At 46.4% G+C, this 25,966-nt stretch overlaps 1 long non-coding RNA gene across 1 annotated transcript; it reads left to right on the top strand.

The window, feature by feature from the left end:
- Positions 1–777: 777 nt before the first annotated feature.
- On the top strand, positions 778–24,331 carry LOC121101447. Its single transcript, XR_005833439.1, has 3 exons — positions 778–923; positions 16,828–16,960; positions 24,196–24,331. It is a non-coding gene; the product is annotated as an uncharacterized LOC121101447 (long non-coding RNA).
- Positions 24,332–25,966: the final 1,635 nt, after the last annotated feature.

Here is a 25,966-nt window from a genome sequence, read left to right as displayed (position 1 = left end):
GTATATATTGTGCACTCCGATACTTTGTAGTCCGTATTATAATGAAATAGAATATAATAGAATACACTGTTTCATGATTTATTAGTTGATTACATGATCCACATAAAGATCACAATCCATAGTTTGAAAAACACTAAGCCATGACATCAGTTTTATCAGATTGACGACAGCCCATTTGTAGAGCTAGACCATAATTATTTCACAGATCTTCAATGGTTGGACTTCTACATTATTTCTAATATTTGCCATTTATTCTTCTGGTTATTAAAATTTTCAAGAAGTACGTGTCGAGTGTGTACTAGGAATCCAGCAGTGATCTAGACAGATGAAGTCCCCATGTTATTGCTCTTACATTCTGTGGGGGCCAGGGAGACTGGCAATCCACATGTCTACAGAGCAGGAAACTCCAAGATAATGTGATGGGGAGTCATGGGGTAGGAGCTATCTTAGGCAATGGTCAGGAAGGTCTCTCTGAGGGGTGGCATTTCAGTTGGTATTTCACGAACAAGAAGATATTGTTGAGCTACTTCCTGAGAAGACTTGGGCTCAAGAGAATCTGGGGTGGGAAGACAGTTAACAGAAAGGTCCTAAGGTGACGGTTAAGAGTTTGGCACATTTGAGGATCAGAAAGACGCCCAGTATGACCCTAATACAGTGAGCAAAGTGGAAAAGTGAGAGTCTTAGGAGAGGAGTTTAAAACGATTGGGGCAGAGGTCAGATCATCCAGAACCTTCTAACACAAACATGCTCCGTCTTTGCTTACACCCCCAGGTATGTCTCAAGGGAGAAGCTTGAGAAGCCTCTGGAGCAGCAGCGGCTGTGACCTGGGAACATTGGGTTGGCGGGGAGATTAAGAAGCTGGCATATTTTTCTGAAAGAAGGCTTCTGTGCTAAGGAAGATCCAAGTTTTGTTGGAGGAGCAGGTAGGTCCCTGGCCCAGCACCTGGTTGTGTTGTCAATGGATCTTTCACGAGGGACTTTAAGCTCCCAGAAGATAGGGTCCTTGTCTAATCCCCGGCCGTGTCCTCAGTACCCAGCATGACGCCTGACTCGTTGTAGGCATTCAACACATGTTTGGAAGCAAACGAGCTAATAAATGGACATCAACCCCAGCCTGCAGGCAAAGGACAGATGTAATTTGTGACAAATCATTAGTGCACATTCATGTTTTCTCAAATGTGACCTCCTATCCCCATGGGAACAGAGAGGCCTTCCACGTACCAAAGGGAGAGCATTTCTCTAGCTTCTCTCTGGTGAAGTCATAAATAATCTCTCAGAAGGCATGACTTATTTTACTCGGTCTTTTTTTTTTTTCCTAAATGAAATGCCATGACAACTCACCAGCTGCTTTTTGCAATGAAAAAAGATAACACATCACGATTGCCAGAAACAGATGTTGAAGAGGCCTAGAAATCTGATTTTTCCACATCAGGGACCCTGTTGTGTATTGAAATAAATTGACAGGGTTATTGGAAGCTAGACTGTTGGTGTCTTTGTGGTTACTCACTCGTTGTGTTGAGGAAGGGATGGTGGGGAACATCACTGGGGACAGGCCCCGGGGGAGGCACCAAAGGCAGCCCTTATCGGCCAGGGGCTCCTGCTGCTTTGGTGCCGACTGGCTTCCATGTAACACAGCCTTCCCCTGCCCAGCTTGTTGGCCACCATTATCAACCCGTATGCCCCAGCTAAACACGGATGGGGCCCACAGAGACATTTAATTCTGGTGGTTCATGAATGCCTCTGTCGACTGCTTTCCCATTTCTGAGTAAATGAGCACCTAGGCCCAGTGCTTTGGAATACAGAGAACATTCCAAAAATCAGCACAGGGCAGAATATGAGGAATAAGGAGAGATCTCTGAAGAGCCACTTAATGTCTCCCTCAGGAGTCTGACCTTACAAGTGTGATCACTGGGTAAGAAAACTGCTTTAGTCTTCATCGAAATAATTTTCCTTCTGGAAAAAAAAAAAGAAAGAAAGAAAAGACAGCCTGTCTCTGGGAATCGGGTGGGGGGAGGCTTTCTTTTTTTTTTTTATAATGATTTTTTATTATATTATGTTAGTCACCATACAGTACATCCCCGGTTTCCGGTGTAAGGCTCGATGATTCATTAGTTGCGTATAACACCCAGTGCACCATGCAATATGTGCCCTCCTTACTACCCATCACCGGTCTATCCCATTCCCCCACCCCCTCCCCTCTGTAGCCCTCAGTTTGTTTCTCATAGTCCATAGTCTCTCAGGGGGGAGGCTTTCTTTCTCGTAACAAACTTGTCTTCGATCAGGTTTTTAGCTTTTTGTTGAGCTATATCGTATTCCTCCAGGAAGCACACTGATCACAAGTGTACGATTTGGTGCATTTGCACAAAGTCAAGACACCCATGAAACCAGCGCCCAGATCACGAAACAGAATGTGACCGGTGCTCTATAAGACACCCTCCTGCCCCCTTCCACGCACGTCCCACACCAAAGGTAACCACTACGCCGTCTTCTAACACAATAGATCGGGTTTGTCTGGTTTTGAGCTTAGTGTACATGGACTCTTGCAGTATACTCTCTTGTGGCTTCTTTTGTTCAACGGCACGTGTGTGAAAGTCTTCCATAGTTTTCTATGTAGTTACAGTTCTATGATTCCCAGGGCCGTAGAGTCATCCCTTGTGCGCATCTACTCCAGTTTATTTCTCCTTTCTATTTTTGATGGGCATTTGGGTAGTGTGCAGTGTTTTGCTATCATAGCAGCGCTGCTTTAAACGTGTCTTTTGGTGGATCTGTGAGCCCACTTCCATTGTTTCAGCCCTCCCTGTCCCCCTACCTTGGGTAACTCTCAGCCGCGCCCGCTGAGACTATCTGGTGTGCTCTGACAGGATTTCACTTGGAAAAGGCTGTGCTCTGGAGCTGTCTTTCCCACTCTCCCTTAAGTAGGATCCTTTCTTAGCCACAGCCGTGCAGACCGCTCAGCATCTGCTCAAGTATGAAATTAATCTTTACATAATGCTGGCTGGGATCGGAGGGGTGGCGGCGACCGGAGGAAACCCATTTGGGTTATTGAGATTTGTTTTTCAGGATGATAGTTTCAAAATGTCTCCGATTCCCTGGATAGTAAAGCTTACGGAAGGAATGAGGGAGAGCTGAACTTGCTTTCTGAAAAGGAACATCAGCAGGTGTTACAGAGCGTTATGAGAATCAGCGTGGATTGCCATTGTGGTTGGACTGGGTGGGTTCGAATCCGGCTCCATCACTTACAGTGTGACATGGGGCAAATCACATGACATCTCTGTGCCTCAGTGCTCTCAACTGCCAACTGAAGATATTGGTACCATTGACCTCATGGGGTAGATTTGTAAGGACTCAATGAGGTAATACACGTGAAGCACTTAGAACTCCTGGCACGCCGGAAGTGCTGTGTGCGCGGTGGCCATATTAGAGCCTATTGTAAGTCTTGAACCCTAGAAGCCTTGCCTGAAACAGAGATTCTTGTTCAAGTTCATTGAGAGAGTATTCTCAGGAGACGGGGAGGGCGGGAAGCTAGACAAGGCAGAAGGAGCTAAGCGAGGATGTGGTCCAGCTGGAGTCCAGCGTTTGCCTGCTTCCATGGTGGTTCTTGGAGTAGAAACGGCACCGGAGTCGTCCTGCCGTGAAGCAAGGGGGTTGGCTTTTTATGCCCCCATTTCAGTTGGTTATTGACTGTGGGCCACCAGGGGCGGGGCACTGTGCCCGGGTTGGCTGGAGCCAATCCTCTCAGCAGCCAACAGCCCGCAGCAGCGGGGGCCAGGATGCATCTGCCAAAACGGGGATCCGAGTGGGGGCACCTGTACCATCTATCATTCCTAACCAGGCTTGTGTTGGGAGTCAAGTCAGAAGGGCCACAAGACCAGTGGGGAAGAAAGCCTGTTAGAGGTAAGGCAGGTAGCTTCCGGGACATTCTTTGACAGGAACAAGATGACCATGTGTACCCATGAGCTCTGGAAGTCTGTGCCTGCAGGAGTGAGGAGCGCCTGCGGGAGTGTGTGTGTGTGTGTGTGTGTGTGTGTGTGTACACGCCCACACTAGCAGTTGCCTTGGTACAGGCGTAAAGCCTGAAGGCTGCCCTTGTCATCCTGTCTCTTCCACTCGGCCGGCCCTCCCTTAGCCCCGCGTCTTGGGACACTTACCATTCTAGACCACCACTTTTCATCTGAGTGTTTCCCTGCCTTCTGGCCATCTCTATCCCTGTGGGAGAAATGAAAAGAAATGTACAGAATGAAAAGAAATGTCATGTCTTTGAGGCTGCCTGGATCTGTGGTGCTTGAGAGTGAAATGTCGCCGTACCAACAGCTCATGACTTAATCAGCATTTAGATAATCTGCCCCTCTCCATGGGAGATGGAAACAAGTGAGCTCTGCCAGATGTGTGTTTGGTTTCTAGGAGGTGGCTCTGCCTGCCATGGCTCTCTAGTAGCCAGATTTCCCCTCGCACAGGACAGGACAACATTAAAGCAAGATGAATCACCGTTTGGACAGATAGGAAGCCGCTTACTTCCCTGACTCTGCCCCCCCACCCCCGGAATGTAGGAGGAGCCTGTGGACACCTGTGAGGCACTGAAGGGGGTGGGGCTTAAAGTCTGCCCCAGGGAGCAGGTCTCACCCTACCGTCTGCATTTCCTAATTTCCATGCAGCAGACTGCATAGTACATCTCAGCCTGCCTGGGAGGTACAATCTAGAAAAGGNGTGCAGTAGCACTAACCGAAATCTGTAACATATACCATCTCCATGCATTGGTGTGTGAGGTAGGAAGTCCTTCATTCGTTCTCCATTCATTCATTGGTTCAACTGGTATTCATCAAGGATCCTCTATGCACCAGTTTCTGGGCTCCCTGATGGACCAGTCAAGAAGTCGGCCACTGAATGAATAGTCACAATTGCGATGAGTGTTACAAGGCCCAGCCCAGCACAAACCGGGAGCTCCAGCACCAGGCTCACTGCTACCAGGAGCAGAGCTGTGAAGTTTTTCTAGCATGGGGCCTGCTGCTTCTGACACGCGCGAATCCCATGGGCCAAGCAGAAGGCCAAAGCCAAAAATAAATGAGATTTTGCATCCCAGCGCTTTGGAAGCAATGAACGGCTGCACTGGCATTCACACACTCATCTGACAAACACTTGAACACCTCCAGGACCCGGCCGCCGGACTCATTTCTGATCCTTCAAGATTCTTTTCATCATCTGTGTAGGGGCCGTTCTGCTCAAATCTACCAGAAGCCCAGCTGGGCTGGTGAGAAGTTAAAATGAAAAGCCTAATGGAAAAATGAAATGATCCCATCAAGAAAAATTGCTAATTGTGGTTTCCTAAACCTTTCCCCCCACCCTCCCCGACCCCTGAGGAGGTTTTAAAGCAGGTAGTGAATTTTCATGGGCCAAACAGGAGATTTGGTTGATAGCTTTAACCCCAGAGGAACAACAGGAAAGCCGGCCAGTGTTCCCTGTGATCGTTGGTCACTACGTGACTCAGTCGTCAAAACAAAACCCACGGGGCCTGTCTGCTGAGGCCCGTGCTTTGCCGCCAGCTGTAACTTCCTCATTTCTTTTTCTGGCCCGTGATCCGGCTCTTGAGAAGGGCCTCAGATGAAGCTGGTGCAGCCATCCGGTCAGCTCCGGAGTCCAACGGAAGCGGGAGGCAAGCACGATAACCATAGAAACAGCGATGGGAGGAATAAGAGAAAGTACCATTTGCCGGAGGCACCCAGCACTGAATCTAGCACTTGTCTGCACTAGCTCATTCCATCTCCCAGCAGTTCCAAGGCAGAGGTTCCCGCATTCTTCTCCAGTAGAGCTCAGCTAACTTGCCCAGGGTCATGACAGTTTCAGTGGCAGACCCCATATGGGGGAATCAAAGTCTGTCTAACTCCGCAAAACCCATTCTCTTAATTATTTTGCTCGACCGTCTCTCAAGAAAGGGAGCTTTGGCATAAAAGAAAAATAAAGCTGCCAGTTAAAGCTCCATGACCGTGGCGGGGGCCTGCTTAAACACCTTGCCCTTTGATTTCCTTCCCTGAAAAATGCGCACGGCCCAGAGGGGTTGGGAGGATTAAGTGGATTAATTAATTTAAAGTCTCTGGCACACAGTAGGCGCTAATGAATGAGAGTTCCCTTCCTCTCAGCAAAAGCCCCTTGGATTCCTTGGCCAGATGAAAATCAGGGAAACGCTAACTCAAATGGAAGCTTTCCAGAGGTCTGCAACTAACAGGCCTGAGTTTCCCCAGCTGGGGAGGAAGGCTAGCGAATATCCCAGCTCTCAGCCCGGTGCCACTCCTGAGCCCTCACGGGAGGTGGTGGCGGGAGACTCCTTTTGTTAAATGGAGTAACCCATGTGAAAACCCAAGCCAGTATATTGCCATGTGAGGATTTTTAATTTTTTAATTTTTATTTTTTCGAGATTTTATTTATTTATTTGAGAGAGAGAGAGAGAGCACGAAAGGAGGGAGGGTCAGAGGGAGAAGCAGACTCCCTGCTGAGCAAGGGAACTTCAAACACAAGTAGGGCGGCTCATGCTCGGACTCCCAGTATCAGAACCTGAGCCAAAGGCAGACACCTCACCGACTGAGCCACCCAGGCTCCCCCATGCCTTGCAAAGATTTTAGTCGACAAGCATGTGATACTGTAGTTACTTTGAGAGACGAGAGCTAAAAAAACCAAAAAACCAAAAACAAACTTTTGATAAAAGAGCTCCTGGCAGGTTGAGGGGCTCTTTCCTTGATTGTTGAAGCTTCCAGAAAGTGAGCCCAGTGACTTCTCAAGTGCTGTGTTTTTATTGGGCACCAAGTCACACTGCCACCTACCTCCGGCCCCCTACCCCTTATGGCACTCCCCATCTGGCCTTCCTGCCTGCTGATCACATCCCCACAGAGGCTGGGTCAACGCCTGGGTTTAGGTCACAGCCACTTTGGAAAACAGTGTGGAGGTCCCTTAAAAAGTTAAAAATTGAGCTACCCTATGATCCAGCCATTGCACTACTGGGTATTTACCCCAAAGATACAGACGTAGTGAAGAGAAGGGCCCTATGCACCCCAGTGTTCATAGCAACATTGTCCACAATAGCTGAATCGTGGAAGGAGCCGAGAAGCCCTTCAACAGATGACTGGTTTAAGAAGATGTGGTCCCTATATACAATGGAATATTACTCAGCCATCAGAAAGAACGATTTCTCAACATTTGCTGCAACATGGATGGGACTGGAGGAGATTATGCTAAGTGAAATAAGTCAAGCAGAGAAAGACAATTATCATATGGTTTCACTCATTTATGGAACATAAGAAGTAGGAAGATCGGAGGAGAAGAAAGGGAAGAAGAAAGGGGGGGGTAAACAGAAGGGGGAATGAGCCATGAGAGACTATGGACTCTGGGAAACAAACTGAGGGCTTCAGAGGGGAGGGGGGGTGGGGGAATGGGATAGGCTGGTGATGGGTAGTAAGGAGGGCACGTATTGCATGGTGCACTGGGTGTTATATGCAAGTAATGAAGCATGGAACTTTATGTCAAAAACTAGGGATGTACTGTATGGTGACTAAATAATATAATAAAAAAAATTATTTAAAAAAAAGGTCCTGGCTACGTGAAACTCCCACCCTTCTCTTCAAAGAACTGCCTTGGGCTTTGTAGATAGTTTCTCTATTGTATGCAAATGTCTTCTGACGGTCTTTACAATTTCCTTCCTTCTGTGACTTTAATTTGCTTTGTTTTCCCATCTTGAGATGAATACTGACTTTCAGTTTTAATTTTTAGTTTATGAATTTGAGGCTATGAATTTCCATGTAAGCCTGGCTCTAACTGCATCCCACAAGCTTTGCTGTGAAATATCTTCATTTGTCACTCAGTTCAAACTATTTTTTAATTTTTACTGTGATTTCTCCTTTTACCCAAGCCTTATTTGGAAGTATAATATTTAATTTCCAAATATATGATGACTTTTCTAGTTATAAGTATTTTTATTTTTTTTTAAAGATTTATTTATTTATTTGAGAGAGAGGGAGAAAGAGAGAGAGGAGGGGCAGAGGGGGAGAATTTTTCAAGCAGACTTCCCGCTGAACGCAGAGCCTGACCAGCCAGATCCCACAACCCACGAGATCATGATCTGAGCCAAAGCCAAGAGCTAGACATAACTGACTGAGCCACCCAGGCATCCCTAGTTATACATATTTTTAAATTGGTTTCTAGCTTAATTGAACTGTGGACAGGGAACATATTCTAAGTGATTTCAATTGTTTGAAACTTGTTTTGATGTGTTTTATGGCCCGGCATATGTTTAATTTTGATAAATATCTCACGTACACTTGCAGCGTGCGTGCACGCATGCGTGTGTGAATTTTGTTGTTTGTGTGGTTCAGATCTTCTATCTTATTCCTGATTCTTTTTGCCTGTATTTTTCTCTACCAGTTATGGAGGAAAGTAACTGACAAGACAGAAATTATAGAAATGATTTAAGTCTCCGAATGAACCACTTATACCCACATTTTTCATTCTTTGGAATCCTTTTCGCTCTAATCTCTGCTTGCCAGAACATGTGTATTTGGGAAAGGGTGGTCCGAAGGCTTGCTGGGGGTCTTGGATTTGCAAGACTAGGGGAATTAGGTTAAAAGTCCTCACCAAGATTGTGGATTTGTCTGTTTTCTCTTTTTTTTTAAGTCACTTTTTGCTTTATATTTGGAGGTTATGTTATTATGCACATACAGGATTATTTTACCTTCCCAGCAGACTGACCCTTTTTATCAAATGTCCTTTATCTCTCATAATGCTTCTTACCCTTAAGTCCACTCGATCTGCTATTATGGTAGCCACACCAGCTTTCTTTTGGTTAATGGTTGCGAGGTATACCTTTCCCATCTTTTTGCTTTCACCCTTGCTGTATCTTTACACAGAAAGGAAGGGCATTGTGTCAGATGCTTCAAAGAGTGTCAGGCTCACTTCGATATGTTTCCCTTCTCTCTGAAATCTTGGCCCCTCAACTTCTGGCCTCCTGATTATTCCTAAAGTTTAAGTTTAGTCTCCCCATGTTATGAGACTTCCAAAAGCACCACGCGCTGGCTCCCCAGTGTCTTAGTTGCCACTTTGTACTTGGCTTCTTAGACTCTTGGCCTCAAGTTTCCTAGGAATCAGCAGACGCCTCAAGAGGGGATTGGGTACAGAATGCCACGATCTCCTCCCTGTGCTCCCCTTCTCTCTGGGATTGTGGCTGCTATAGATCGAGTGTTTGCATGCCCCCCAAATTCATACGCTGAAATCCTAATCCCTGATGTGATGGCATTAGGAGGTGAGGGCCTTTGGGAGATGATTAGGTCATGAGGGCAGAGCCCTTGGGAATGGGATTAATGTGTCTATAAAAGAGACCCCAGAGAGCTCCCTGACCCCTTCCACTATGGGAGGTTGCAGTGGAAAGGTGGCCGTCTACAAACCAGGAAGTGGGTCGGACACCTCACCAGACACCAAACCTGCTGATGCCTTGATGTTAGACTTCCCAGTCTCCAGGACTGTGAGAAATAAATGTTTGTTGTTTAAACCAACTACCACTGTTTTTTGCTATGGCAGCCCAAGACAAGTAAGATACTGACCTTTCAAGACCTCGTTGCTCTGGAAGCTCTCTGAGACCTTCAACCACATTCTTTATATTTCTGTCCCCCTCTTCTGGTCATTCTCTGTGGAAAGGCTAGTCTGCAAGAAACTCCTCCAACACTGTCAGAAGTAGATGCCTAGGTGAACATTTTAGATGGTCGTTTAACCTGGGTAAGCCACAGTTTGCTTGTGAGTAAAACACGGGCATATGAGACATACCTCATGGGATTGTTTTGAGGCTTAGATATATATTAAATATACTTTGTAAGCCTAAAAGCTGTTTACAAGCTGCTATTCTTAGGTCTTTATATGATTGAGGTTCCTGATGAAAAATGGTGCTTGGTATCCATACAAGGCAGTTTTTTTTAAAGGTTTTATGTATTTATTTGAGAGAGAGCGAGCATGAGAGTGAGAGAGAGAGCACGAGAGGCAGAGGGAGATGCAGACTCCCTGTTGAGCAGGAATCCTGATGTGGGACTCGATCCCAGGACCCTGAGATCATGACCTGAGCCAAAGGCAGACACTTAACTGACTGAGCCACCCAGGTGCCCCTGAGGCAGTTTGTTTACGTGACCAAGTCTATCTGGGGGCGTGACTAGAAGTTACTTCTGCTGGGAACTTGGGTTGCTACAACTGCTGAATTTATCATTGTTTGGTGGAACAAGTTACCTCCTTGTGGTGGTAGAATGCCCCAGAACACCGTTCCAAGCACTTTCTCTGAGGGCTCACTTGTAAAAACGCAAGGCCATCAGCAAAGCACAAGTACACATCTTTTTGGCAAGCAGGGGTTTACCTAAAAGGACTCACAAGATTGTGTGTTAACTATACTTCGATTAAAAAAAAAAAAGAATTCAAAAGACTGGGAACTACAAGTATCCTTGCTTCATTCTGAGATCTTGGTCCCTGGGATCATTTCTGCCCCGTTCATTACAATCTCAGGGTTCAACCACCTTTTCCCCTGACCAGGTTTGGCTCAGCTCAGGTGGTATAAGAGAGTTGCACAACTTGTTGGTCTATTCTGAGTAAATATTTGCATCAGCTGCACTCCTTTCTCTTGCTGTCCTGTCAGATCTATGTTGCCCACTGTTGTGGGACTCTGTGGCTTTTTCTCCCCTATAGCAAGGTAAGAAGCCGCCTGGCAACATGAAGATGCATCTGTCCAACACTTTTTGAAAAGACCACTTATGNNNNTGAGTGGTGGATGATAAGACCTGCTTCCAGTTCATTCTGCTTGGCATTTGAAATATCACCTTTTCATATCCATTATTGTGTCCCAGGATCCCGACGTATTTTTTTTGTCTAGAGGAACCCCACTGTAACTTGCATCGGGCATTAAGGGCTGCACAGTGCCGTCCCTGATCAGGCCTCAAACACACTTGACCTACAGATGTTAGCTCAGAGGGGTATCAGTGTGATTCAAAAATCACCCATTAACACCTGAGCTCCAACCAGCCTTTTGAATCAGCTAACATGTTCCTTGCGTGCCCTGATGGAATAGAACACCAGACACTGTGGGGGTGAGTGAGAAGGAAAGTTCTAGATGCTAAAGCTATTGTTCTTACTTGGCTGGTGGGGACAACACTTTCAAAAGGCTAATTCCAGGCTATACCTTAGGTCTACTGAATCAGAACCCAGAGTGGAGGCAACCCTTCCCCTCTCCTTCTTCTTTTCCTGTTCAAATAAAAGCCATGGTGTCCAAGCACAGGGGGGCTGAGGGCACTGTCATCTATGGGAGGCGAGTTCGGCACCATTTTGATTGTTCCATGGTTCAACAGACAGTCAAGAATGAGCTTATTGGACAACCAAAATCCTACCTACAAGAGACCCGGTTCAGCCACACTATTTATTCGCTCTGCATCTGGAAGTAATCGACTTGATCTCTTAAGCAACAATTTTTCAAATAGGAAATGCGCTAATGAGAATATGTGCTTTATAAAAGTTTAGTGCTTGACTGGTTGGTTTTTGTTCTTGATGCCATCGATATTATCAATAAAATGATGAAGAATCAGGTGTTATTATCTGCAGTGCCTTTAGAGTTTCCAGAGGAAAACTGGCTGGCTGGTTTAAGGCTGATTTATATTGAACGCTTCCTCATTATGCTATGAGTCTCATGGCCAAGTTGGATCTGCATTTCCCCATTCTTAAAATTTTAGGAATATATGTTTACAATTTTTGAACTCTCTTGGAAAGAAGTTGGGTAATAGGTATAAACAGGCTTCAAATGCTTATTCCTGGATCAAGGAAAGTTTTAGATAGCTATTCTAAAGAAATAAACTTCTAGATTTTTTTTTCTATATCTGGGATAGTTGTCAATACTATAATATTATTTAGATGAGGTCAGGGGTCTTTTTTTGTTCACCGTTTAATTCTCAGGACTGCGCACAATGCCTGGCACACAGAAGGTGCTCAATACATATTTGTTAAGTGAATGGATTGAAAATTAAATGCTACCTGCATGTCTGTGGATAAGTCATTGACTTGTTTTGCCCTCAATTTTCTCTCCTATAAAATGGGACCAATAATAAATAACCCTCAGAGTATTGGAAAGAAAAGAGTTATAATGGGGGCTGTGACTTGCCTCCTGGATCTCATTTATAGAATGAAGAACTCATTCCTCCAGCAGTAGGGTGTATTGATAGCCAACAGCCTTAAGCTGAGCCCCACATTGTGATTTGTCTTAGCTGCAGAGAGCCACCTAGCCCAAGGTCATGCTCCATCCGCAGGGTATCCCATACCCAACCACTCTCTGGCACAACATATAAAGGCTCAGCCCCCTTGCCCCAAATCAGAACAACTATAGATGAGCCATTTTAGCTCTAGAGCTTTCCAGGGGATCAACTGAGGCCTTCACTGGAACTGGACTGACTGTAGTTCAAATTCTTGTCCTGGCCACCCCTGCTTCTTGCCCCTCCCTTTCCCAGGTGTTGATCCCAAGAGCAAGGCCTAATAAATCTTCTGCATGCTAATCCCTGTCTCAGAGTCTGGTTCCATGGGAATCCAACCAGAGACAGCAGAACACGCTATGTGCTAAGTAAAACACTTATTAGGTCTGGCGGTCAAAGCGAGGCAAGCAAGGATCCACTGTAACACATGACTATTTCTCCCAGCCCAAGAAATAGGCTCTTCCGTGAGCTCTGACAGTCCTAACAGAAGTGTTTTCTATTCAACTCTTGTGGATGATGCAGGGAAGGAGTTGCAGTGGTGGGCGATAGACCTGCATCCTTTCCAGTCAGTATACAGTTATCCCCCTGATTTTCAAAGTCTTGCCTTAGGCCACCTCACTTTTACGAAATACCTACATCAGGGCCCGTTTTTGCTAACTGAAAGCAGACTGAACAGGACTTTGGCTTTTGTGGGAAAAAGGCGAAAAGCAAAAATCACAGCAAAAATAGAGCCGTCAAAGAGGTGGTGTGCACCCCGAGAGCAGTGAGGGGGCCCCGCCAAGCTCCTTCCTCCAGAACTCCACTCAGCACCTCGGCTTCAAGCCGCTGAGCTTTGAACTGTGTCTGTGAGCATCTATGCTTTATCTCGATATATTTTATGCATCCATTAGCAAGATGTGGCCTAAGGTATCACACAAGCCTAAGAGAGGTGATTTGGGGGGTCTGGGAATGCTCAACAATTCCTCCATATAAATGAATGGCAGTTGCTTCTTTGCTTTACGCCATTGTGGCTTAGGAGAGGTTTCACAGGGAACAACACCCCACTTGCGGATAGCAGGGCAAAGCTGTAGTGTCATAGTTGAGAGAGTGGACTTGGGAATCAGACAGCACTGAGCGCAGATGTCAGCTGCCATTCATCAGTGGTAGGTCCTTTGACGAGTCATCCTCCTTGCCCTCGGATTCTTCATCTACAAAATGGGCATTTTAAGAATCCCTGCCTCTTAGAGTTGTTATGAGAATTCAAGGAGCTGTAAGTACAGCTCATAGTATGGGGCTAGTTTGTGCTTAATAAGAGGAACTGTGATATGACGGCTGTGCTCCATGGAAATTTATAACCCCGTCTGGGCTGGGGAGTGACCGTAGAGATGTAGGGAGCTGGGCTAGGATCACGTGGGGGATGGCCAGGCTCATCCCCCTCCAGGGGAGGACTTCGTACAGCAGCCAGAGGGCACGCCCTTGCCTTTGCAAAGACAGAGAGTGAGAGGTGGAATACATCCCCAGCCGCTTGGTGTCAACCAACACAGGACAAGCGCTCTGCGCTCCACGGGGGCGGGGGGCTGCCTGGGACTCTGTCCAGCCTGTATCACGTCTCAGCTTCTCGCTCTGCCCGGTCCCCCCCGCCCGCCTTCCGCAGTTGAGGGTCGATCCCCCAGAAATAGCCTTCGCCCTAAACTCCATCTCCGGGTCTGCTCCGGAGACTCCAGCCTGCGACAAAGTCTGAAAGCACGATTAAAGGGGACATCTTCAGGCCCCACCCCCCTAAGCCCCCCTCCACACTTCCTTTGTTCATCCTTTTATCTTTCAATCTTATCCCTTTGTCTGTGTTTTGTACTCTCCCTATTCAGAACATTTCGTTTTAATGGCCTGTTGTACACAGCTTGTCCACAGCTGTCAGGTCATGGCAGAAGCCCTATTTAGACAAGTTGTCAGGTTGAACGGGAGAGGGAAAAAAAAAAAACCCAAATCAATGTGTTTTCGCATGCAATCACACGTGGGCTAATTTATCTGCAGCCACGTTCTACCCTGCCAGTTTGGCATAAGGGTCCTCAGACAAGGGGGCTGTGTGTTGGCTGATTAACAGAGCAATTTTTATTGGGAGAAGGACAACACAATTGTTTTATGGTAATTATCACCATTTGTACCTGCGCACACGCTCCTGGGGAAGATTAAAGAAAAGGCTGTACGGATGATGAAGCAACTCGAAACATGCTAGAACTATTTAGAATATTAACGTTCTCTACCTTGTGAAAAGCCCCTGGGAGGCGCCAGATTGGCTAACTTTTTAAATAGCCCCTGTGCCGTATCTGTAGGACTGAACGCAAGCACGTTCCGTTTCTGGAGTTGGGAAAACATGAGGCTAACTTGCTAGGATGGCTTGCCAGGAACACAACAGCCCAGTCCATTTCAAGGCTAAGGACAGACCCAGTTTTTCTAAAGGCCTGCGTTGGGCTATGAAACAGCCTCACGTTTATGCTTCACGAAAACAAAAAACAAAACCAAAAAACTGAAAGGGAAAACACACGTACACGCGCTCACACTCGCACACGGAGGAGAGATTTTTTTACACAGTGTTGGGGCTGTGATGGTTTTAAACTTGAAACACGCCACAAACTACAAAACACCTCCCAGGTGAATTGAAACCTCCAGCTGGGGAAAACACAGACTTTGGTATTTTCTTCTTTGATATTTGATAATTCTCTTTGCATTTTTTTGTCCATTCCCACCGTCATATATCTGAGTTTAGGACAAGGACGGAGCGAGCTAAGTCTATCACCGCAAGGCAAAACAGACAGGCAGAGAGCTGTAAAAATGCTCTGCTAACCAGAATTATGGCTGTTTTAAAGTTTTGTGGCATATGATTAGCTTAAAAGAATCTTGCTTAAATGGTGAAGAACAAATGCTTTTGGGTCTGCATCTGTGTCTGTGGCTGGAATTCGAAAGCTGTGGTCCTGGGGGCTGACTGGTGGAGATCTTCCTGCTTCTACCACTTTCTCTGTTTTTTTTTTCTTCCCTTTTGCAGGTGAGAATCATTAACTGGTACCTCTCTCCTTGTGGCTAGAGCAGGAGAGTGGAAGGGCAGGAGAATTTCCGACAATCATTTTAAGAAAACCAAGGCTCAGGAATCAAAACAGCTCTCTTCCCCCACCTCGCAAACGAAGAAGAAGGCAGATGAAAAGTCTGGAAACTCCCACCCAATTAAGAAATGCTTGCCCCAGAATGGAACATTAGAAAGTTGATCTGCTAAGAGCAATTTAGAGCCCGCAGCCAGGCTTCCATTCTGCTGCCATTTCTAGAATGTCTTAGAAAGACAGATTTTATAATTGAAAATTAAAACATTTGACATGCAAATGTAAAAGTTAATTTTTCCCCTTTGTAAGGCCACTGGAAATTTTTGCTAAGGGAGAGAAAATCAATTCTCCATTAAAAGAAGATGCTCAAATGAAACAAGGCATTTACCATTTGTTTTGTAATTATGCACTTGGAGGGATGAGACTGGCAATGGGATGTGTATGGAACCAGACATCTCTCAGCTGTGGCTTCACACCTGAGCTCTGTGTGTGTGTGTGTGTGTGTGTGTGTGTGTGTGTGTGTGTGTTTAATCATCAGCTGATCGCTCTCAATTTGCTGTGGTTTTCTAGAAAACAGATTTTGGTCTCTGGTTTCTCTCAAAATCACAAAAGATCATTTCTTTATTCACCAAGTTATATGGGGGATAGCCAGCAAGTGTCAGGCACTGGGCTAGACGCAAGAGACAGCCACAGCCACAGCCTTTGCTCTCAAATCACACACAGTCTCATGGCCGAACAGACAAAATGGCCGTTGCTGGGTAGTGTGAGAGTAATGAGAGCAAACAGCTCGAGAGAGCTTACTGTCTGCCCGCAGGTAGTCTCAGTGCTGACATGTATGAAGTCATTTCATCCTCACGACAACCCCGGTGAGGTCGGTAACATTACGAATGCCAGTTTTCACGTGGGGAAACTGAAGAGGCACAGAGAGGTCATTTGCCAAAAATCACACAGTACAGTGGCAGAGCCAGAATTCGAAGCCAGGCGGATAGGTTCACAGTGTGTGCTCTTCGCCTTGATACTGGGGATGTGGCAGCCAACTGGGGTTGGGCGGGATTGATGTAGGCTTGGGATGGGGAAGAGTCACGGAAAGTGCTCCAGAAGGGATGATATAAGGGCCTTAAAAATACTTCCATTGGCCACTGACTTTTCTGGACATTTCTGGAGTCAGGATGAATATGCATGAAAACCTAGTCAGTGTGCAAGTTGGAAAGCTGACAGTAAGGAGAGAGATCCTTCTGGGACACGGCTCCGTGGAAGAAGGGCCCATATGACTCTAGGGTGGCAGTGCTGTAGGATCGTGTTTCTGTACCTCTTGTCTTGGAACCTTAATGCCCTCTGAGATGGTAATGGCCAATCTGTCACCACGGTGCCAGGATCCAGTAAATTCGGGAAATCAGTTTGGTTCAATAAAGGTAAATGGGTGTCTTCACTTCGCATTTGCAACAGCCTTTAGCACTCTTGTATGTACTGTGAAACTCCAAGAGGGGGATAGAATTTCAGCACGTATTCTTTCTTTGTAGAAAGCCCTATGAAGATCTCATGGAACAGGAGGGTTCCAGAGAGCACATTCCAGGAAAGGATGTCTTCCAGAATGCATGGAGGGGCTGAAGCTGGCTGGAACCCTGAGGCCTGTTCTGCCCCCTTGGCAGCATGGTAAGAGAAGCCCTCTATTGGGTGGTGAGTGGTGGGCTTGGTGCTTGGTCCCTTTCCTTCTGTCGGTGACCCAGCCTGTGTGTAATTACTTGAGCCCTTTCCCTGGCTCTCTGCTGCTTTGGTCTCCAGTTGCCTCCTCAAGGTTATGGCCTCCTTGCTTCAGTTCACCTTCCAGGACCTGTGAAGTCAGCCTATTACTCCAGCAGGAGTTGACTTTTCTGGACTTGGCCTTTGAACACGGGGAACCTGTTAGTCTTAACCTTCAAGTTGGCTCAGCTTCTCCTGCTGGTTTCTCCTAACTAAATCCACCCCTCCCTTCCTCCTTCTGTTTCTTTCTCTCTCCCTCCCTTCCACCCTGCCCTCCTTCAACATTTATTATGCACGTTCTAGGGCCACCACAGAGTTACAGGTTTTACTGCCGTGGTTCATGATTTCTGGTTTGTATCAGAGTTATTGCAAGGGGCATGTGTGAGGGGCCTTGTGAAAGCCTCGCTAGGTAACAAATCCTTCACATTCTCTTTACAAATCATGGGCATCCTGTCGTGATGAAAAGCATTGTGTGTATGTATAATTGGGACTCATGAAATGGATCTTAATTTATACAGAATTAACATTGCTTTTTCATTATGTATTTTTAAAAGTTTTCTTAAGTATTTTCTTTTTTTTTTGAAAGATTTATTTATTTATGAGAGAGAGAGCAAGAGAGCGAGTGCATGAGTGGGAGGGGCAGAAAGAATCCCAAGCAGACTCCGCACTGAGCACGGAGCCCCACGCGGGCCTGGATCTCACGACTCTGAGATCACGACCTGAGCTGAAACCGAGTTGGACACTCAACCAACTGTGCCTCCCAGGTGCCCCTAAAGATTTGCTTTTCAAATCTTTACACCCAGCATGGGGCTCAAACTTACAACCCTGAGCTCAAGAGTCATACACTCTACTGCCTGAGCCAGCCAGGCGCCCCTGTCATTTCATGGTTTTAATCAATGCATGCTATAAGTATTATCTTGTTGGTGTCTATGGATTTTTTAACATTGAGAGGGGCTCCTTTATCCCACCTAAACCTCAGGCTTTAAAGTCAGCCAGACACCGGCTCAAATCCCACTTCTGTGATGCATTAGCTGGGTGACTTTGGGCAAGTTGCTTCACTTTTAAAACCTTAATTTCCTTACCTGAAAATGGGAATCATCATACGTGCTTCATGGGTTTCCATGGAGATGAAATAATGAATGTAAACCACCTACCAAATTGCATCATTGCTCAACAAATGATTATGGACATTGTTATGACAAAAGAGAAAGGAGGAGGAGAAAGAGGAGGAGGAAGAGGAGGGTGACAGAGAGACACTAACCAGGACCTGGGCGGAAAGAGCAGGGAGCAGAAATACCAAGGGAGATTAAATCCGTCTTCTCTGCCATTACGAATCTCCCAGTATATCTTTGACTCTTCTGGTTTAGCATGGACCCATCAAATGAAAGGATGGCCAATACGGCCAAGTGTGCTGCCCAAAGCTAGGGAACACTTGTAATATTTTGGCTACTCCACATCTGAGCTTTCTTCCCAGGTTCCCCGTTGCAGACGGGTGGGAGACAAGGAGGTGGATGGCACCCACTGATTAGCGGGGACCTCAGGGGCCGTGGCAGCGTTCAGAGGCCGCAGTGGGTGGGACCCTCTCACCAGGCTGGTCTTGCAACATGACCCTATCTTTGCTGGTGGTCTCCAGCTTCTTTTCTTCATCTCCTTGCATTTTTGTCAAGTCTGCGAGCTAACCAATATCCTGCCAGTAAACTCTCCTTCAACTTTCGTAATCTAGGGTCAGTTTTTGGCATTTGCAACCAAGAGAGCCGCCTGGTACGCCCCTGATGTGGGCTCGATCTCATCTGGCTGGTCTTAGATGGGCAGGCTCCAGATCGGATGACCAAACCAGAAACTTTGGGCACAGCCCTGTACCCGCTGCAGAGACCTGGCGAACGACGATCTCGCCTGGTTTCACAGTCTGGTTGGTGGCAGAAAACCCATCACACCTCGCTTCTCCTCTTTCCCTCCGCGTCCGACCGTTTCCAGCTATTGTGGGGGGAAGGCAGTGGAGGAATGGCCACAAAGGCTGCCTAGGGCAATACAGAGCAAAGTCTTGACTGGTGGCTCTGTCCCACGCCTGCGCCACCTTTGCAGGGCCACTTCATCCCAGAGAAGATGACAGCAGTTCAACCCTCGCACAGGGAGGGGGTGAGGGATAACACCAACTCTCCCTTCTCTGTCCCCTCCTCCCTCCCCACACATCGGGCACCCCAGGGATCAGCCCTCCCGGGTGACCTCCGGATGTCCCTCCCCCAGCACACCCTGCCGTTTGTGGTGGGAAAGGACTGTTCTAAAATCCCAGTCTCCCTGAGAGTGCTCCACGGATCCCAGACGCCTGCAAAGCGCTCTTGTTTTGTTTTCGCATTTCAGATGTTAATTATAAGGAAGAGAATTAGGCATATAAAACAAATTACATTGGCAGCGTTTGCTTCACTTGTGCACCACGGGGCCCAGGCGCCCCTAATGAGATGTGACTACAGATCATCGTGCTTCCTGCAAACAGCCAATTGCTTCTAATGTGGCAGAGTCTTCCTTGTGTTGCCTGAGAATTCGCCACAGGTGTAGCGTTTGACTTGTGACAGCGTCACCCGCCCAGGGAAGTGCGATTAGGTCAACAGCAGCAAGAAGAAGGCAGGGAGGGAGAAAGAGAGGCAGGAACCCCCCCCCCCCAAGCCCAGGCTTCCGAGCTTCCATCAGGGCTCCTCCTCCACTCACCACGGTCACCCTAAAATAATGCACAACCCAAGAACAAGCAGTGGATCCCTGTCCTTTCTAGGGAAAGCAGTTTTGCAGCTGCCATGAGATGCAGGCCACGAATACTGTCTTTTATCAGTGCTTAATAATATTAATGTCCCCAGCAAAGAACAAACAGGCATTCTACCGTGGGTCGAAAACTGTTTGTGGGCTTAATTGGAAAACATTACTTAATGTTTCCCTTAATTAGAATTAATTACAAGACCCTAGTGAAGAAATAACTCCATATGTGAGATTCCAAGACCTCACACTGTGATGTGAAATTTCCCTTAGGGAGTTCGCCCCATCGGAAGTGCTTCTGGCAACCTAAAGAATGCGGGCACCTAAATATCCGTGTTGCTCGTGGGCGTCAGTCTTCAGCACAAACGACACTGGCTTATTGGTAAACAGAAGGGAGGGACAGGATGTCGAGTCTGAGGAGCCGGTGCAGGGAAGTGGGGTGACTTCTTGGGCCATTAGTGAACGGAAGAGTTTGGAGTTTTCTCAAGTTCTTCAAGCTCCAACACTCCGGGTTTCTCATTTCCCAGCGCCAAGATTCTGTCTTGAAATTGCTAACTGGGAGACGGAGAATCGAAACAAAAGAAAGACTTTTCTTTCTTTCTTTAGAGGAGGGAAGGGGCAGAAGGAGAGAGAGAACCTTAAGCAGGCTCCACGCCCAGCTCGGAGCCCGACACACGCAGGGCTCAATCTCAACGACCCTGAGATCATGACCTGAGCCGAAATCAAGAGTCAGACTGAGCCACCCAGGCGCCCCTGAAATCAAGAATGAGACAGTCCTGGAGAAATGAGCTTGATTGGATTTTCATTTTTGCTTAGGGATTGTCAGTGTATCTATCTGCAGAAACAGATTTTTTTTTAAGAAGCAACAAGGTAGTTTTTGAGCTAAGTCAAATGTGCAGTTCCTTTGAAAACAACCAGTTGGCAACTCATGACTACATATTAGTTTGGATGAATCAAACCATATTCTGCAAAACCGGGTATGCGTGTAGACCTAGGCTCCGTGTGCCGTGAGAGTGTCCCGAACCGCATTCTGAAGACTGGGAGTGTTGTGTGCTCCGTAAGCATGGGTGCAGTGGAGAGTAGGGGAGGTCAATGATTAAGGAAGCTTTGGAAACCCTGAATCAAATAAAGTTATATAGGTTTGTTCATCATAGGCTCCTCAGAGTATTGGTCATGCCAAGGGGCTTTGTGACTTTTTTGGGACATAACGGTTTGCAGTATGATCTTATTTGACTTTGGAACCCCTTTTTATTGGCATGTCAACAGTTCATGACAGACCAGTGTTCTGCAGTATTAGCTTAATATGCTTTAGAACACTTTAATATTTCAGCCGAAAGTCCAAGAAAAACAAGCTTAGAAGAATAAGCTAGGAAAATATGGAGAACTGTGGACTTGGATACATTTCCTTAGTGATAGTATTCAAATCAGTATATGAAAGAATTTGCTATTAAGAATCAGAATAATTGTTAAGTCGGATGAAGTACAATCAAACGATTTCTTATAAGTGGCGAGTATAAAACCCAATGATATGTTAAATTTGCTCTCTTTAAAAGAGGTACAATTCTATTTTGCTCTTAGAAGATTTTCAAGTTGTATGATTTAAAGGGTTATAGAAAAGATGGATGATTGATAGCGATTTTGTTTTTCCACTTTAATAGCTACTGAATCCAGATCTATTAACATAAACACGGAATTTTAGTTTCTTTGTGCTAACAATAGAGAGTACATTTCTAAGTGCTTAGAGGGACTGTGGCTGTAACATCCTTGTTATTAACATTACTTGGGTATGATTTATCCAAGGAAAATCTGTTTTGTAAGTGACCGTTACATAAGGCTTCCTCTAGAGAACAAAGATGACCCTTGGAATGTAGTTAGCAAGACACCAGATAGAGGTGTACGAGTCAGAAGTTCCCAGAATAAGAATATTTCTTACGTGGGTGGCAAATCCTTTTTTTTCCCCCACAAGTCATGAGATCATGTATGTCCATCAACAGAACAGATGTCTCAGGAAGAAATCTTAAAGTGAGGACAAGATTTCATTCTGAGCATAAAGAGGTTTTGTACGTATTTGTTCGCAATACCCTCCAAAACTCAATTTATTATTTGCGATTCGGGTTAACAGTAATGTCTTTGTTCCTCTCTCTTCTGTCCTTCCCCATGTTGCTGAGCGCCCATTATCAGTGATGTCAAAAGAAGGCAGGAGGGAGAAAAAAGGGATTACAAAATCGGGTGGAATAATTTATCGGAAGGGGTACTTCCTGAATGCACTGTTATTTTGTTCTCAAGTAGGAATGTTAAACCTTTACTCCGGGAGTCCTTGCCTCCTGGGAAAAGGAGGTTTCCCTCATACGAGACCATCCCTCATCGTAACGGCGACTGTTATGCTTCTAGTTGAAAAGACACTGGATTTATGCTGTACAGCATGTGCAAATGGGACAGGGGACTGCAAGGCTGATTGATGGAATTCGCAGCAGGCCGGAGGAATGCCCCACGAGGCGTGTGGCTGGCGCGCCCCTGTCCCCACACCAGCCGCAGGGCTGGGGACGGGCTGGGCCACTCCCGGCGGGCTGCGCGGCGCCGTTCAACCTCCCTGAGCTTAGCGGTGCTGACACGGGCCGGGGCCATCTCAAGCTGTTTGGGGCTGTGCTCTAAGCACGTCTGACAGACACCTTTGCCACCGGCTCCCGCTTCCCAGCAATAGAATGTTAACTAGCAACGGTGGGGAAAACACCCTTCTCCTCCAAGAGGAGATGGCATAGGTGAGGCCTGCCTTGTATTTCATATTATAATGAAAGGAGGGTTACATGCCAGCAGGATATTAAAACCATAAATACTATAAAAGATGAGCCCGCAAACACTGATTCCTCAGAGAAATCTTTTCTTAGGCCCCAGACTAGGTGAGGACCCTCTGTAATATAATGCCCTGAATTCCTCCTTTGTGGCAGTCGCTGGTGTTGTCATGAATTAATGTGCTCTTTGAGGAATTTTTTTCTTTCTTGTTGGTCCTCAAAATTTTAATGTGAATTCTATAAGGGTAGAGACCCCTCTGTCTTTCTCCCTGGCACCCAAGGCAAAATGGATTGTAGCCCTGCCCTGCCCTCCTTTCCCTTCCCACACCCCCTCCCCTTCTCTTCATGAATAATTTAGTCCTAAAGCCTTTAGGTTGTGCAGAACGGGGTAGGTGTCCAGGGTGGAAAGGGGAGGGGGTGTGGAAGCCTGGACTTGGATGGGCTCATTTCACTTGTGTCCCAGAACAGGAAACTCTTGGCCTACTCAGCCACTTTGGGAAGGGGGGAGAGGACCATCAAATTATGAGTGCAATTAGACAAAACATCTGTTAGATTGATTTTTTTTCATTGTTTCAACCAGGTCTTGTGGCATTGTAGAGACAGATCACTAGTTAATTTAGTTTGATGGCCAGTAGTGTCTGTGCTAATTGAATTTTTGACTGGATGTTTGGGAGTCATAAAAAGATATGTGTATTTGTGTGTACGAGAAGGATCACAGCCTTTGAAATCAGACAGATTCTGCTTTAATCCTCAGCTTCCTCATTCATAATATAGGATCAATGAGAAAATTGTTTGTGGGCTTGTGGTGATTATATAAAATCAGCTGTCCATATTCATTCATGATAGACCCTTGACATGAGATGTTCAGAGACAGGGGTGCCTCATATTTTTCTGTGCCATGGACCCCCTTGGCAGTCTCATGAAGCCAATGCATTCCTTCTCAAAAGAGTGTTTTTAAGATGCATCAAAAATACATCAGATTCAAAAGGGAGGCAATTATATTGAAATATAGTTATCAAAATATTAGTAAACACATTTGTGATATAGTAATTGATGTGTTTCATTGATATATTCAACAGCAAGTTCTAGTGACAGGTGTAATAGCTGGCATAATTGTGAAGCACAGATGAGCAGAAATGATAAATTGAGATATTCTGCACAACCACAACTATACAAATGGATATGACATTTATCGGTGACAAAGACACAGTTACCACTAAGAAAATGGTGGCCTGTTTCCTACATTCATGAACAAAGAAAACGCTAAATTTTATTTTATTTTTTTCCCTTTGCAAATTTTAATTTACATTCTAGTTAGTTCACATCCAGTGCAATATTAGTTTCAGAAGTAGGATTCAGTGATTCAACACTTACTTACAACACCCAGTGCTCATGAAAATGCTAAATTTTAATTAGAGGTCAGGGAGTCTAAAAATGGCAGCCTTTTCCCATCTCAGTCCACAGACCTCTGAGTTCGAATTCTTCCTCGGATCCCAGATTAAAACCCCTACTTTAAGGTAACATTGACTTACGCCCATCTTTCTACGCCTCTCCCCTTCTCTCAAAGTTGGCAAATGGAACCTCTACATAATGGTTGTGCAACTTCCCGCCCTCCAGCTGCTGTCATAGGCTTGTCTTCACCTGGGGATTCTGGAGACGATGCCAATGGCCCCCTTGGTGTACGTTTGATGTGGCAGCGTGTGACCCTGAGGAGCCTGTGTGAACTTACACATGGAGAGACCTCTGAAACGTCCCAGGTAAGTTTCCTCTGCCTCCTTATTGAGAATGCCCGTGTGCCCAGCGTCCCGGACACTTTCTGATTCCCATGCCCGACCATGCCGGCCAGGCTTGCTCCGGAGTAAACTCCGATGTCGCCATAGCCACTTGCATTTAAAAATGGTCTTCCTTGCCTCCAGCAAGCTATTTGTCCTCTGAACTTTATTTATAAACACCCCCACTGAGAAGGCATCTGTTCCTTCACGTGAATTTCGCCAGCGCCTGTCTTCCTCTAGCCCCCAACGGGAGCTCCAACCCATGGGCTGGCCGTGCGAGAGAAGCAGGTAGGGCCAGGGCCGGGCTGGGACAGCAGATGGAAATGCAGGGGTGGGGGCACCGGTTCGTGACCCGAGAAGCCCTGAAAGCCAGCCGGGCGCGACCCTTGCCTCTGCTCAGGCTGCGTGACCAACTGAGGTGGGGAAGCACAGAATCCAGGAAGAAAACGGCCCACTTTCTATGTGGGGGTGTTTGGGGGGGAGATGAGCGGCCAAAGTTGGAATGAAATGTCTCCTTGCTTTTATCACGGATGAGGGCTGCATCACACATGTGGCTTGCACGGCCTGGGAACTGGCCTGTCCGGGCAGCCCAGGAGAAAATCAGGGCGAAGCATCGCACGGCTGTTGCAGCCTCGTGGTTACTGTTGCTGGTCGTGTTCGCTCCCGAGTCACTTGCTGAGATTTTCACACACTCCCTCCCAAAGGGTAGAGGAAACTAGGTCACTGGGAGTTGAAAACAAAGTACAGGGAGAAGAAGGCGTGCAGTTTTGTGCTGACTTCTGAGGTGAGCTGGCAATCGCCCATGAAATGCTCGAGCTAGGACTCCCCAAGGTGGCTCGTGGCCGTGTCACGTAACAGTGGAAAAGTGTCCCCTGAGAGGGAGAGGCGGCTGTCACTATCTGACTGAGGAAAAGATTTCCTGGCTGAGGCACCAAGAGCTGGTGGCCGTGGTGGGTCCTGGTTAGAAGGGGACAGGATGATGAGAGAATGATTAACTAAAAACCCAGGTTGACCCTGAAACAATCAAATGAGTAATAATGAAGCCCATCAGCCTCCTTGGCAGGAAAGGAATTACACTAAGTGCTTAGAACCAGCATTAAGGCCCCTATCAGGCAGGTTTTCTGATTTTTCTAGCCTGGCCATACTCTTTAACGGCTGATTTTCGCTGCATGGTGTGGTCAAATTGTAGGCCTGCAGGAGCTCTGGTGTGTTTATCTGTGAGATAAACTTGCCCTAACGATATGTCCCAGCTCCACCCGGTCAAAGACACGTTATGTAACAGACGTACGGGTCTTTTGTGATAGAAGAATGGACAGGGACGTTCTGTCCCCCTGACCCTCGGATCCTACCTCCACTGTTCCGTTTGATAATGTTGTCCTACTTCTTTCTGTGGATCGTTAGGTACATACAGAAGAGACAAAGGGAAATTTCGCCTGTAGTTTTACCACCCCGAATTTCCCAGGTCATTTTCTATATTTCTTCTCTTTTCTTGCTTTCGGTTGCATCTGTAAAATTACATATTGGACTTGATTTATTTAATAGCCGTGTGATGAAGGCTATTAGAGAGGCTGATGGAGACTAAGCCTTTGGCTCCGAGTGGCTCGCTGCTCAATGGA

Source organism: Ursus maritimus (genome assembly GCF_017311325.1).
Source record: "Ursus maritimus isolate PB19 chromosome X unlocalized genomic scaffold, ASM1731132v1 scaffold_X1, whole genome shotgun sequence".
NCBI lineage: Eukaryota > Metazoa > Chordata > Mammalia > Carnivora > Ursidae > Ursus > Ursus maritimus.
This window is presented reverse-complemented; position numbering and strand designations above follow the sequence as displayed.